Raw genomic sequence first — 10,043 nt, 5'->3', positions numbered from 1 at the left:
CCAGCTTTCTCTCCCTGACAGATAGACCTAGCTGCTTTTCAAAGCCAGATGTTATGTGGGCACTTTTCTCAGTTCTGGTGCTCTGGGCTGGGGAGCCCAGATTGGAGTTTAGACCCCAGAGTCCTCAGTGAGAACCCCCCACAGCTGAGATATCCCTCCAGACCTTCAGCTGCTACCTGTGGGAACCCAGCCATCCCTCTTGCACCTCCACATTTCCTACCAGTATCTATGCAGTCTCCACTTTATGACCTGGGTTATGAGGGTGTTCTCCAGCTAGCCTTCAGCTGATTATTCAGGATGGTTTTCTGTATTTGTTGTAAGTCCAGTTTTGTGCTGGCAGAGTGTGAGTGTAGCTTCCACTTAATCCACTGCCATCTTGGATTCTGTCAAGTTCCATACATTTCTAATTAACTTGTTTGTAGTTCTCACTAAGTTTTTTAAGCACCCTTATAACCATTACTTTGAATTCTTTATCTGAAAAATTGCTTGCCTCCATTTTATCTAGTTTCTGTTCTGGCAATTCCTCCTTTTCTTTCATATGAGGGTTGTTTCTTTGTCTCCTCATTTTTGCTGTCCCTTTGTATTTGTTTCTATGTGTTAGGTCAAATTGCTATGCCTACCAGTCTCTATGGAGTGGTCTTATGTAGTAGGTGTTTTGTTTGACTCAGTGGAGCAGTCTCTTGGAATTGCTGAGGTGAGTGCTCTAGGAATGCCACTTCTTTGTGTTATTTTGGTTCTCCTGTTGCATTTAGGTCTTGAGTGTTGTCTTATTCATGGGTGGGTTTTCCACTCAGGCTGTCTGACTATGAGGCTCACCCTCAACCATGTCATGTGAGCTATTGTGGAGGTGCTGACAGAACAGAACAAAATACAATAAAACAAAACAAGAACAAAACAAAAACCCCAAAAGAAACAAAACAATGCATAAGACCCCAACAACAACTGCAACCACAAAAGAAGAGAGAATTAGGAAAGAGAAAAGAGAGCAAGAATGAAAGAAGAAAAGAAAGAGGAGGATCCAAGATCATGGCAGATTGAGTGGAAGCTACACTGACACTTTTCTAGGACCAAACTGGAATTACAACTAAAATATAGGAAAAACATCATGAATAATCAACTGAAGACTAGCTGGAGAGCACCCGCATAACCCAAGACATAAAATGGAGACCTCATAGGACTGGTAGGAAGTGCAGAGACACGAGAGGGCTGGCCTGGCTCCCATAGGCAGCAGCTGAAGTCTGGAAGGATATCTCAGCTGTTGGGGGTTCCCACTGAAGATTCTGTGGTCTAAACCCCAAGCTGGGCTCCCCAGCTCAGAGCACCAGAACTGGGAAAGGTGCCCACATAACATCTAGCTGTGAAAAGCAGCAGAGTTTCTGTCTGCCAGGGAGAGATGGCTGGAAATGTAGGTACCCTCTTAAAGGGCCAATGCACAAAGTTTTGTGTGTAGCCACTCACCTTGGGCTCCAATGGAAGAAAGGGAGAGTGGACTAGAGCAGTGTGAGGAGAATCCAGAGGGGCTAGATGAGGGAATAGATCTCAAAGGGCACCCATCTGGACCCCTGTGCTGAGTCATTCCCCTACATGGCAGAGGACATCTTTCTCAGGCAGACATTTACTTTCCAAACAGCTTTTGCCTTGGGTGGAATCAACTGTCCCACCCTGTTGGAAAACCTCTGGTCCCACCCCGTGGTATTTTCTACATCCTGGGGCTCCTTAAGAGACTGAATATCAGCCTCTGGTTGCTTTGAGTCTTTGCTTGATTTTATTCTGGACCCAGGGCTTGGAAAAGCAGACTTTGGTGCATATCTTGGTCCTGTCCAAACACACCCAGCCCCAGCAGAGGGAACCACAAGTTTTGGAGTGTGGAATACTTCAAACAGATTACTCAAGGCCAAACAAGCTGCCAAAATAGGGGGACAAAAAAACAAGCCCCAAATGAAAGAACAAAAGAATTCTCCAGAAGAAGAGATAAGTGAAGTGGAGGTAAACAATCTATCAGATATGGAGGTCAGAATACTGATCATAAGGATGCTCAATAGCATGAAAAAAAAGATATAAAAACTATGAAGGAAATTAAGAATGATATAGTAGAAATAAAAAAAAAAAAAAACATTGGAAGAAATTAACAGCAGATTAGGGGAAGCTGAGGATCAGATCAGCAAATTAAAAGACAGTGCAGAAAAAACCAATCAGAGAACTAAAACGAAAAAAACAATTAAAAAACAGGACAGTTTCAGGGAGCTGTGGGACAACATGAAACATAAGAATATTTGCTTCATAGGAGTCCGGAAGACATAGAAAGTAAGCAAGGGTTAGAGAACCTGTTTAAAGAAATAATCACAGAAAACTTCCCTAACCTGGTCAAGGAAAAAGTCACACAAGTTCAGGAGGCACAGAGAATCCCAAGCAAGAACCCAAAGAAGCCCACACTGACTCATCATAATTAAAATGCCAAAATTTCAAGACAAAGAGAGAATCTTAAAGGCAGCAAAAGAAAAGCAATCTGTTACCTACAAAGGAGCTCCCATAAGGCTGTCAGTTGATTTCTCATCAGAAACTCTACAAGCCAGAAGGGAATGTCATAAAGTATTCAAGGTAATGCAAAACAAGGATCTGAAACGAGGACTACTCTATCCAGCAAGGCTATTATTCAAAATAGATAATGAAATAAAGAGCTTTCCAGACAAAAAAGGCTAAAGTAATTTATCAGCAGCAAAGGAACACTGCAAGAAATGTTAAAGGGATTGCTATAATGAGAATTGAAATAGAGAAAATGAGAAACATAGGCATAAGAAATAAAATGGCAATAGATGAGTACCTATCAAGAAACATCACATGATCTCACTTATATGTGGAATCTAAAGAACTTAATAAACTGATGAACAGAATAGATTCAATCACATGGAAGCATATATCAGACTGACAAATGTCAGAGGGATGGAGGAGGGTGGGTGGGTGGAGGGGGAGAGAGTGACCAAAGAATTTATATGCATATATGCATATATCCACAGCCCAGGGACATGGACAATGGTGGGAAGGGGTCTGGGGAGGGGGATGGGACAGGGTGGAATGGGCCATTGGGGAGAAAAGGGGACATCTGTAATATTTTAAACAAAAATAAAATTAAGAAAAAAAAGAAAAAAAAAAAAGAATAACCTTAAATTAAATGGATTAAATGTCCCAATCAAAAGACATAGGGTAGCTGAATGGATAAGAAAACAAGACCCAAATACATGCTGTCTACAAGAGAACAAAAGACTCACATAGCCTGGGAAAAAATAAAAGTTCTGGAGGACATTAAAGGAGAGATCAACAGCAATAGAGGCAGAGTAGAGGACTTTAACACCCCACTGACTTTACACGTTAGGTATTCTAGACAAAAAAAAAAAAAATCAACAAGGAAACGGTGATTCTAAATGCACACTATATCAGATGGATTTAACTGACATTATAGAACATTCCACTCCAAAGTTGCATTCTCCTCAAGTGCACTGGGGACATTCTGAAAGATAAACCATGTTAGGACACAAAACAAGTCTCTACATGTTCAAGAAGATTGAAATCATATCAAACATCTTCTCAGACATTTACACAATGGAATACTATGCAGCTGTAAAATGATGGATCCCTTACCCTTTGAGACAGCATGGTGGGACCTGGATAGTATTATGCTAAGTGAAATAAGCCAGGCAGAGAAAGACAAGTATCACATGGTCTTATTCATATGTGGAATCTAATGAACAAAATAAACTGATGAACAAAATTGATCCAAAGACAGAAGCATGGAACAGGCTGATGAATCTTGGAGGGAAGGCAGGGGTGGCTGGGTGGGTGGCTGGGTGGGGAGAGATTAACCAAAGAATTTATATGCATATATTCATAAACCACAGACACAGACACTAGTGTGGTGAAGGCCTGGGGTGTGGAGTGGGTGCAGGTCGGAAGGGGTCAATGGGGGAAAAAGGGGACATCTGTTATATTTTCAACAATAAATCAAGTAAAATACTTCACAGAAGAAGAAAAAGAGAAAAAAAAGAAAGGAAGAAAAAATATGAGGAACACAAAAAGGGGCAGAAAAAGGAATATGAAGGGGCAGAGATGAAATAAAGGAAATAACAATAAAGACTAGGGTAAGGATGATTATATAAAAGAGGAAGAAAAAAATTTGAGGAGTAGGATAGAGGAGAAAACAGACCTAAAATAAGAAAAGGACAAAAGATGAGAAAGCAGGAGAAAAAGAAAAAAAACAGAGTAGGAAAAGGGAAGAGAAAAACTAGATATATGAAAGAAACAATAGAGACTAAAATAATAAATCAATAAAGAAGATAAATTTTTTTAAAAAAGTGAAATGGTGTTCGTCTCAGCAGAGTTTAGTGCCTCCTGCGAGCTCCCTTTGTATCCTGGTCTTCTGATGACTTAGGCTTGACTGTTCTGTCTGCCAATTCTGGACTTCCAGGGGAGTACTTAGGTGCTAACCACTGTCATAAATTGTCCTTCTTTGGCTTTCAGCAACCTGTTTGTAGCTCTATGCCATCCAAAGTTTGTGTCTGTCACCATAGGATTTGGCTTTGTGCAGGTGGGACCAAGCTGCACTCTAAGGCTGGTTTATTAACATCATGGGGCACAGGGCTGGGTCATCAATCTTCCTCAGGTTCCCTGGGCTCTGCCTCTTCTACTCTGCCTGCGTTCCCCTACCAGCCTCCTATGCAGACCAGTGGGATCAGCTGGCTATTGAGAGTTTATATCAGCTCTCCGGTGTGGGGGAAGTACCAGTCAGGTTCCCGGGATAGTGGGGTGGACAGTGCCACCCCCTACCCAGTCACTGAGGCTCCCAGAGACTGTTCAAACCGGAAGGCTTGTGCTCTGCAGCTGTCTCCTTTGCAAAGGTCGAAATGCAGGGTGTGGCGGGCAGGGCTCCTGAGGGTGTGGCGGGCTGTTAACACCTAGGGCGGGTGGCTTCTTCGAGGGGCTAGCGCCTCTCAGGAAAAATGGCTGTTTTGGCTTGCGGGGGTTACAACCGAATGCAGGATTCTCAGCTGCTGCTTTTCCACATCTTCCCCCAATGCTTCCCACCCCAGCCTCTCCTTAGGCACCTTGAGTCTGCACCACCTTCCCTTCTCCAAAGCCTCGGGTGAGTAGCTGCAGACAAAACTCCTGTGTTCTGGGTTAAAAACAAAACAAAACACAAAAAACTGCGGCTTTTAACTCTGACAGGCTCCAGACTTCCTGGCAGCCAGCAGCCATACAGCCTTTCACAGCTGGGTGTTACATGGGCCACTGGTCTCCTCTCCGTTGCTCTGGGCTGTGGAGCCCACCCTGGGTTCCAGGCTTCAATTTTCTCAAGGAAATAACCCTCCTGTTGCCCAGAGATCCCTCCTCACTCTTGGCCGGCCACCGTTGGAAGCTGGGTCAGCCCCTCTCATAACTTTGCCCTTCCTACCAGTCTCCAGGTGTTTTCTGTCCTTCCTTGATATAAGTGATATAAGTCTTCTCCTCAGCTGGAACCTCAGTTGGTAATTCCAGGTGAATGTTCCTCAATTTAGTTGTATTTCCAATCTGTTCCTTGGAGGAGGTGCAGAAAGTTGTGCCTATTCTTCCGCCATCTTCTCCTTGAACACTTATATTTTTTATTTCTCAGAAAAAGAGGAATCCAGCTCTCCAGACACCACATCCTTATTTTTTTAAATTAATAACTCCACTGTTTATACACAGTCTCCTATACAGTAGACCTATCTCTTTTTTCACTTACAATTGACATACATTATACTAGTTTCAGATGTACAACATAGTGACAGTGGACCTAGCTTATCTCTTCCCTTAAACCACTTCCTGAGCATTCCACCTTTTCCCTGCTGAAGTAATACACCCTGCCTTTTAGCACCAATTTTTTTCTCTTAGTGAAAGGAAACAGTGAATTGAGTAGTAAAATCACAGTATTTGGCATCCTGGCCTAGGTTTGAGTGCTCACTTGGCAACTGTGGACAGTGTGATCTTTGGTACTCTCTCCCAGTCCACAGACAGTCCCAACTCTCCCTTTAAATGCATCATTACCCACGTCCACCTCCACCTCCCCCCCCACAACAACAACAACATTATCTACAGTCAACAGCCAGTATTTATTAAGTGCTTATTATGTGTCAGACACCTTTCTAAGTACTTGATGTGCATTAATATCCCACTTAGTCCTCAGAAAAATTTCAAATCATAGGTATTATTATCTCCACATTGTAGATGAGGACGCTGAAGTTGATAGAGATTAAGTAACTTGCTCAAAGTCATTGGCACCTAAAGAGGACTGGATATGAGCCCAGATGCTCTGATGTAGAACCCACAATTAAAAAAAAAAAAAAGTTTCTATTGATTTCAGAGAGAGGAAGGGAGAGGGAGAGAGAGATAGAAACATCAATGATGAGAGAGAATCATGGATGGGCATGCCCCCTACTGGGGATAGAGCCCACAATCCAGGCATGTGCCTTGACAGGGAATCGAACTGTGACCTCCTGGTTCATGTGTCCATGCTCAACTACTGAGCCACACAGGCCAGGCAGGACCCATGCTTTTAACTACTACACTCACTCAGTTATTCTATATTTACACACACACACCCTACACATTCACACCTTAGAGACTTTCTCTTGCCATTCCTTCCTCCTGGAAAGTGAGGATGGGCAGGAGGAGTAATGGTGCATCAGACAAAAGGAGCAGGATCTACAAAGTCAAGGAAGCAAGAGAGATCACAGAAATTTAGAGACCTGTGATGAGGCTAGAGTACAAGGTCATGTGGCAAAGAGGCTCCATGACACAGATGCCTCTAACTCAACATACTTAAAAACCCTATTGATCTCTCTCAAACCTGTCCTCACATCACCTTCTTTCTCACACCCTCTATTTCAGTCCATTTCCAAGTCCTAGCAATTGGTTTCTTAAATAGCTCTCAAATCTGCCCACCTCTCTCCATCCCTAGTGTCACTATCCCAGTCCCAGCTTAGTAGAATCGACAGCTGAGCCAAGCTTCTAACTGATCTTCCCATATCCTTTCTGGCTCTGCTCCAATCCATTCTCCACAAAGCAGTCAGGGGAATCTTTTCAATATGGAAATCTAATCATGTCGCTCCCCAGCTTAAAAGTCTTCAATGGCTTCTTCCCTTTGTTCTTATCATGCAGAATAGAATCTTTGTCAGGACCTTTAAAAACTCTGTATGGACTGGCTCCTGCCTACCTTTCCAGCCTCTCAAACCAACTCTCCCTGTTACTTTTCCTCCCAGCCACACTGGCTTTCTTTCTGTTTCTAAAATATATCATCCTTGTCCAACTCATCCCTTACAAAGATTGTTGCATATTATTTATTCTGCAGGAGCCACATGCTTCCCCACCCCTACAATTTACCTAGTTAACACCAACTCAATCCTTTCTTTAGATCAAATGTTAATTTTTGTAGAATTTTCTAAAATTTAGGCCCCCTGACATATATCCTCAGAGAACTAGCCAACCTTCCTCTAGAGAAATAACCACAATTTGTAAATATACATTTATTTGAGTCTTGAGTTGATTAATGTCTGTCTCCCCAAGTTAGACCATAAGTTCCATAAGGGCAGGAACATTGTCTATTTTTTATCACTACTGAATGCCAGTAAGCAGTGTTTGTCCCATAGTATGGTTGGTACTCAATAAGTAGGAATAAGTGAGAGGTGGTAAATTCACAAAGGGCTCTCCACCTCACTATTGGGATCTTTAATGTTATCCTCAGGGCAATTAGGATCTGCTGATGGTTTTAAAGCAGGAAAGTCACTTGATCACATTTTGCTTTTAGAAAGGATAATGTTGCAGGCCAGAAGGATACAGACTGGAAAGAATAAGATAAAGTGTGGGGTACAGAACTCAGTTTGGGAGCCATTGTCATAGTTCAGGCAAAAATAATGAGGATCCGAACTATTTTATCTTCTGTGGGCCAACCATCTCTCAACTCATTCCACAAATGATCTGAGGTAACTCACCACAGAAATGCAGTAAAATTATAAAAATAAATAAATAACATTTTAAAATCAAGATGACAGACATCAGCATTAGGAAGTCAAAACTGAGGAATCCTGTTGAGAGAGGAAGGGAGATTAGTAGTAATAAAGTGCAGATATAGAAGCTACTAGGCCTCACACAGTTGAGCTGTGAATTTGGCTCTCATCATTCTGGAGTCCGTGTAAAACGGGAGACATGATCAGTCACATGGTTCTCATTGTAGAAAAGAAAAAGGCATATTCATTCTTCAGTTCTGGATAAGAATGGTAGTATTATTAATAATAATAACAATAAAATAATAATAAAAGCCTTGGCTGGGTAGCTTAGTTGGTTAGAGCATTGTCCCAATACACCAAGGTTGCAGGTTCGATCCCAGTCAGGACATGCACAAGAAATAGCCAATGGTGCTCACTTTGGCAGCACATACTAAAATTGGAATGATACAGAGAAGATTAGCATGGCCCCTGCACAAGGATGACACACAAATTCGTGAAGTGTTCCATATTTAAAAAAAACAAAACATCCAAAATGTGTAAAGTGGAACAACAAATCTCTCTCCTTCTCTTTCCCTCTCTCTTTCTCTCTCTCCCCCAATCAATAAAAAAAGAAGAGGATAAATTAGAGAGAGATTAAAGAGGTAGAATTGCAAGGATTTAGTGATTAGAAGCCCTAGAAGAGAACCAGTTTGTATGGCAAGAAGAAGATGATGACATTTTTAGACATGGTGAGTCTGAGGTACCCATGAACTATCCAAGTGGAGAGGCCCAGGAGGCAATTGAGCAGTCTCATCTCAACATTTTGGCCTACATTCCTTGTCCTCCCTCACCCCACCATGTATTTCCTCTATGTTGTAACTACACCTAATCATCCCTAGGTAGGTCTAAAGTTCTCTTCCTTCAAGCCTATTATTTCATCAGGTTTGTAATCCTTCTCCACCTGACCAACTCCTATTCATTCCTCACAACCCAAGCCAAATGTCATTTTCAATGGGAACCTTCCCCATCCCCATCCCCACAGAAACTCCCTGCCTTCTCTGTTTTCCTACTATGCTTTTGACACCCAACTCTCCCACTGTCCTATAATTACTTTTGTCTGACTTCCCCATTAGACTGTCAGCTAATGAACATGCAACAAAGAATCTCCATGGATGAGAAAGAAAACCCTGTGTAATGGAGACATGAGAGTAGGAGGGGTAATTACATGAAACCCAGAAGACAGATGGGGAAAACTTCCCCTATACAGATGGGAACAAGAGCCAAAGGTGAGAAGTTGGAAGATGCAATGCCAGGGTGCAGTACCTTCTAGGGTTAGAGGGGCCCCCTGGGCCTCTGGCCCCAGAGCAACCTGAGAGGCACACTTTGGGAGGGATAGCCTGAAGGCCTGCCAGCCTGGACCCAGAATCAACCTGTCTCAGCCTAGACTCAGCTCAGACAGAGGAGGGTGGGGCTGAACCTCCACACATGAGCTGGCCTTCCCAGTGATGAGTCAGATCTAGGCATCAGCTCTATTACTCAGCACCTTGGGCCAGGAAAGTGAGTGGTAGTTTTGTTTTGAGATTGAGGATAACTCTAACTTTTGCTTTTCTTTTTGTTAATCCCTATTTGCCTGGCAGTTATAAATGGTTAAAGAAAGTTAACTTTAACTATCTGATCCAAGTTTAAAAACTTTCAGTGGTGTTCTGACACCTACAGGCTAAAGTCCAAGCTCTTTAGCAGAACATATATGACCACCCTCATCTGTCCAGCTATTCATTACCCTGCTCTCCACTCATACCAAACACCTGACTGAACTGAAAAGCCATGTTTTCTGACTTCTCTTGGCCATTGGACATGCTGTTCTCACTGCCTAAAATGCCCTTCCCCTGCTGGTTTCCTCCTCTGTTTACTTGAAGAACTACTGTGTTTCTTCTAGTATCAGCTTATCTCACCTGAGAGGTCCTCCCTGACCACTGCCATTTTCCCTGCCCTGAGCACCCACAGTCCCTTGAGCTTCCTTTTTGATTTGTACTTGGTGTTTGTGGGAGAAAT

General features: G+C 42.6%; 1 non-coding gene across 1 annotated transcript; it reads left to right on the top strand.

Moving 5' to 3' along the window:
- The first annotated feature begins 8,420 nt into the window (after positions 1-8,420).
- LOC148090490 (U6 spliceosomal RNA) lies at positions 8,421-8,525 on the top strand. The gene has a single exon (XR_015713790.1). It is a non-coding gene; the product is annotated as a U6 spliceosomal RNA (small nuclear RNA).
- Positions 8,526-10,043: the final 1,518 nt, after the last annotated feature.

The sequence above is a fragment of the Miniopterus natalensis genome, chromosome X (genome assembly GCF_054644295.1).
Source record: "Miniopterus natalensis isolate mMinNat1 chromosome X, mMinNat1.hap1, whole genome shotgun sequence".
Classification (NCBI taxonomy): Eukaryota; Metazoa; Chordata; class Mammalia; order Chiroptera; family Miniopteridae; genus Miniopterus; species Miniopterus natalensis.
The sequence above is the reverse complement of the archived record's forward strand: the minus strand, read 5'-3'. Positions and strand labels throughout refer to the sequence as shown.